This window comes from Oryzias latipes, chromosome 15, assembly GCF_053564925.1.
Source record: "Oryzias latipes strain Hd-rR chromosome 15, Olatipes_Hd-rR_3.1".
In the NCBI taxonomy this organism is placed as follows: Eukaryota; Metazoa; Chordata; class Actinopteri; order Beloniformes; family Adrianichthyidae; genus Oryzias; species Oryzias latipes.
This window is the reverse complement of record NC_136251.1, coordinates 17229019-17234406: the sequence shown is the minus strand read 5'-3', so window position 1 is coordinate 17234406 and position 5388 is coordinate 17229019. Positions and strand designations below refer to the sequence as shown.

Here is a 5388-nt window from a genome sequence, read left to right as displayed (position 1 = left end):
TTTGGAAATGACAACTGTGGTTTTTGCAAGTATTTGTTGAGCCATTGAGTAATGTACATCACACAGTCAGGCAGTGTCATTCAAAGTGTTCAAAAACCATGTACAATGTGTGATTTCTTCCCTTCTAGGGGTTTTATTTGTTGCCCTTGTTTTAAATTATTTTAGTGTCAAAATATATTTTGCAAATTTTCCTTAAATTCGTTTCAGACCTGAAATTTAATCGGCTGTGTTTATTTTTGCAAACACTGAAATACATAGGCCTACTGAGTTTGATTTTCTTTTTGAAGGTAAATATACGGTGGCCCTGAAGTGCAAAGCATTCAACAAATCACTCGATACAAAAACATTTTTAAGATCACAACAACAATTAAAAAAAAAAAATTTTTAAAAAGCAGCATTACATTTTAGAAAACAAAACAAAATTTCAGAAACCAAAACTTGAAAAACAAAAATGACAAAAAAAAAAAAAAAAACATTTCAGAAAACAAAATTAATTTCCAGGAAAAAAAAGAAATATTAAAAAATGAAAATATTTCAGAAAAAAAAAATCCAGAAAAAAAATGAAATATTAAAAAATGAAAAACATTTCAGAACAAAAAATGAAATATTAAAAAATGAAAAACATTTCAGAACACAGAAAGAATTTCCAGAAAACAAAACGAAATCTTCAAAAATGAAAAACATTTCCAAACCGGAAGAGGCAGGTACTATGGGACAACGCTGATTGGATGATGATTTTTGTCAATCATTTGAACTGAAAAGTATTTTAAATGAAGCGATGCCGGATTTTATCGTCCAAACAACAATGTACTATAATAATCCACGTATTTCCCATTTATATATCAAATAAAAAATGCAGCAAACTGTTAATGAACTTTAAAATTATTTTTTTAACATTTCGCCTGACACACGGTCACCCGGAAGTAGTTTGTGAGCACTTTTACTTTGAACGCTGTGCGCTAATGTCTACGGCTGCGAGGTTCACGCTGTCAATCATCTTTAGGTAAGAATCAATTCTGTGATCTTTTCTTTTGTCAGTCACATGTCTTTAAGGATGTTAATTTTAGGATGTTAAAGTGCTGCTTTGAGAAGATAATTTCTTTTTATCTTGCGCATGCGCAAAAGGAACCCGATGAGACGAACCGTCTTCACATGATAGCCGTTCCCGTTTTCGGTGACAACATGAGAGAAAAAGCTCCGAGCCAGCCTGATTCTGTGATTTATACAGTAATTACAGTAATTATATGGCATCAGTGTTGCTAAAAATCGACTTTAAGACTGAAATCAGTAAACAAGTTCTTATGGGAAATAATATTTAAGTGCATTGTATATTTTTGAACCATGCATATACACATATACTGAAACTTAAAATGAACTTTAAAGTTTATAAAATACTTAATTGAATTAACATGTGATATTTCTGCAGGTGAAGTTTCTCAAAGCGAAGTTCCAGAAAGGTTTGTGCTGCAGAACAGATGGCAGCTCTACATGGGAATACAAGAAGACTAAAGTCATTCATATCATTGTGCAGTGTACAGGCAAGTCACCATGATTTATGTGAAATGTAATCAATAAATATTATTTAACCTTAATATCTATTTTTTTTTTTTAAATTGCAGGTCCTTTAAAAAAAAGTCTTTAACCTGCTGCATAAGCCTGATTAGTTGTAAATGATGCAGTGGGGAGTGAAAAACGAAGCACAATTCCTGGCTTTAGCGTCGGGCTGATGATCTGGAAATCACATCTATGAGGAATCACATCAAACACTTGTACAACTCCAAACAACTTAATGTTCCTTTAAGCAAAACTCCAGTTTAAAATGTTCATATTAGACTTGCTTCATTTAGGAGTTTTTCCATGTTTACCATTTTAGGTTTTAAAGCTTTATTAACAAAGATGATGTTTGATTTTCAAAGCTGTTGTTTAGAAATGTTTCTTTGTCAATGAAAAAACTGAATGCTGATGTGAGGATTGTAATAATGGATATGAAAATAAACAAATTTGTTTCATAGCAATGCAGTATATTTATTGAAAACTTAACATGAATACGTTATTCAGTAACAGAAACAAAGAAACGGTTGTGGATTTTCCTTTATGGGCTTCTTCATGCAGTCAATCAAATGTTGCGCTTACAATCAGCATTTACTCAGCGTACCTGTCAGTCACATTTATTAGAGGAAAAAATGCATCTGGGAAAGTCTGTTTGTGCTTAACAACTATATCAAAAAGAGTCATGTCAGGGAAGTTTTGTCCACATTGCTGCTCAGCATCACATCCAGAGGAAGATGCACAGGTAAGGGACCCCAGTTCCTGCTCGTACATGCTTGCAGCTTCCTCTGCACTGGACTCCAGCTCCATTGAAATCCCTGACAGAGATAAATTAAAAATCCCTGACAGAAAAACATCGGCTGCCGTTCATCTTTCATTCAGGAAAAAGTTGAGTTCATCAAAATGAGGAGAAAATGGGTTAAACCAGAAATTCATTAGGGAGGGGTCAAAACACCAAACTCAGAATAAAATACATTATTTCAGTCTTATAAAAAATACATTCTAAAACAATTTGGTATTCCTCCTCTGCCTGAAAGACTAAAACTTTTTTTTAAAGATTTATTTTACACTACAGACTTTGCCACCTTTAGTTACACACCTGTACATGTCTGATGATGTGCACATCCAGTCATTTACTGTCATGTTTCTGTGCACTGACACACTCTAAAGTCACAGATCTTAATAGTGTGAATGAGAAGCATTCATAAATGTTATTCTGAGACACAAACTGCTGCAGTTTACCTGACAGCTTTGCTGATTTATGCTGCTGGTACACCTGTCTGAGAATCCTGCCCACGTGACCCCCCCTCTCCAGGTGATGAGGTAACCTGTCATTAACGTATGACTGAAGGATCTTGGATCTGTCTGTAAACACCCACCTAGAAATCACGTTTAACGCTACATTTATTACATCAAACAAATGTGCCTCCATACCTTATCTGTGGATGGCGGGACTGCATTTTCTGAAGTGCGCCGTCTTTAACACCCGTTTCTTCGCAGCTGCTGCTTTAGACAGAATCCTCTCACGACATTTTGAAACATTTGTAAACCTGGTTGGTGTTGATATTTCTGCGTGCGTTCTGTCATCACACCCGCTAAATATTCAAAGATTAACGTTTATGTTAACGTTTTACCGTCCCTTTCTTTGTTTACCTGCAGAACGGACGTCATCCACACAAACTACTTCCGGGTGACCGTTCTGCTTCAGACGAAATATTCAAAAAATAATTTAAACCTTCATTATCTGTTTGCTGCATTTTTGATTTAATATGTAAATGGGAAATACGTGGATTTTTATAGTACATTGTTGTTTGGACGATAAAATCCGTCATCGCTTCATTTAAAATACTTTTCAGTTCAAATGATTGACAAACATCATCATCCAATCAGCGTTGTCCCATAGTACCTGCTTCTTCCGGTTTGGAAATGTTTTTCATTTTTGAAGATTTCGTTTTGTTTTTTAATATTTCATTTTTTGTTCTGAAATGTTTTTCATTTTTTAATATTTCATTTTGTTTTCTGGAAATTAATTTTTTTTCTGAAATGTTTTCATTTTGTAATATTTCTTTTTTTTCTGGAAATTAATTTTGTTTTCTGAAATCTTTTTTTCTTTTTTTTCTTTTTTATGTTTTGGTTTCTGAAATTTTGTTTTGTTTTCTAAAATGTAATACGCTTTTTAAATTGTTGCTGTGATCTTAAAAATGTTTTTGTATCGAGTGATTTGTTGAATGGTTTGCACTTCAGGGCCACCGTATAAATAAGATGTTAAAAATGCATGCAGTCAAGAATGTATTTATCCCACATAGAGATACATTCAGTAAGAAGAAATTGCAAGTTTGACAGGTCTACTAGTAATATTAGCAGAAGCTGTAATTAGGTTTGTGAAAACGTTAATTTACTAACTTTGATCTGGGATTGTGAAATAAAACAAAACAAAAAACATTGAAAACGGTTGGATCATTCACCTGATAAAGACATTTAACCATGAACAAACAACAACTTGCTTTAGAGAATACTGCCATGTCAGCTTTGAAGGTGGTCAGGAGGTGGAGTAGCCCTGCACTCTGAGCTCTGAAATAGGTGCAAAAAGTCTGTAACAATCTTACTTATTTTTCTAAAAAAAATGACTCATTTCTTTGGTAAATAAATGCGGTTTAGACAAGACATTATTATTCAAACCACGAGTCCCCACTCCAATACACACCAAAGCTTTGCTTGCAAAGCATTAAAGTAAATCTCTCATTTTTAAAGAGCTAAGAGTCAGATTTTTCTGAGGCACAAAGGAGATTAATGCCATCTTGGTTGTTACTGAAAGAATGAGAAGAACATAGATTTTTAATTCTCTCACCTCTTCAGAATACTCATAGCTGTGGGAAAATCACTGCTTTGTCAAATGTGCAAGCATCATGCATCATGTCAAACACCGAAGATGTCTTTGTAAACTATAAAACTTTGCTATAGCTATAAAATAATCCATTGTGCCATTGTGTGTGTGTGTGTTTATCCTTCCTTTCTGTTTTTCTTTCTGTGTTTGCAGTATTTTCTTTCATCACTCCATCAGGCTGAATTCTCTGTTTGCTGTTCTGGCTCTTTATTGTTAATGACCTGTTCATTTAAATGAGGCACACACAGATTCAGATGCTTCCCACACACTCATTTATCAACATGTACACACTGCAGAGTAGATAAATCAGGAGACGCTATACATTTACATTAGCATTCCATTTAGATGCAAAGCAAATGCAGGGTTTGGTAGAAGGTGGGTGTTAGTGCAGGTTTAAAATGTGACTTCACATTTGTTTGTGTGACACTGTATTCAAACTCCCATTTACTTATTTAAACCATACCAGACTGAAGAGCTTAAGACACACAAGATGTTTTTTTTTTCAGTGCATGTTCTATGGCAAATATTTTTAGAAGTGTTGACCAATCTTTAGTGTAATGTTGCGAATAAGCAACAATGTCTTAATGGCTGTTATCAGAACCATTAGTACCTAATAACAGTTAACCATTAATCTGAAATAAAATACTACAGGAGGCACGGAGCCAGATGGTTTGTTTTATTTTCATGTCTACAAACGGTTTTGAAGACTGGCAGAAGTCTGGACACCATTTAATCAAATGTACAGGTGATTGGAGACGTGTCATTCTTTGGTGTAGTGTGTTTGAAACAAGTTTCAACTATACTGACCATGTTTACATGCACACCAATAGTTTGAAGATGAAGAATTGAAACATCGAAATTCATTTCAATTACAGACAGTCAATCAGACGATCAAGTCAAGTAATTTTGTTGACTTTTTGTAAAGTTATTTTCTTTTATTTCAAGAAATTATGCAA

At 33.9% G+C, this 5388-nt stretch overlaps 2 long non-coding RNA genes across 3 annotated transcripts; one reads left to right on the top strand and one right to left on the bottom strand.

Annotated features, from left to right (window-relative positions):
- Nucleotides 1–372: 372 nt before the first annotated feature.
- On the top strand, nt 373–2011 carry LOC144984149 (uncharacterized). Of its 2 annotated transcripts, none has more exons than XR_013647817.1 (3): nt 373–1003; nt 1427–1538; nt 1620–2011. It is a non-coding gene; the product is annotated as an uncharacterized LOC144984149 (long non-coding RNA). The 2 variants fall into 2 exon arrangements; XR_013647818.1 differs by lacking the exon at nt 373–1003 and adding an exon at nt 1020–1227.
- Nucleotides 2001–3331, bottom strand: LOC144984150 (uncharacterized). Its single transcript, XR_013647819.1, has 2 exons — nt 2983–3331; nt 2001–2366 (listed from the first exon to the last, which is right to left on the bottom strand). It is a non-coding gene; the product is annotated as an uncharacterized LOC144984150 (long non-coding RNA).
- Between the last annotated feature and the right edge of the window lie 2057 nt (nt 3332–5388).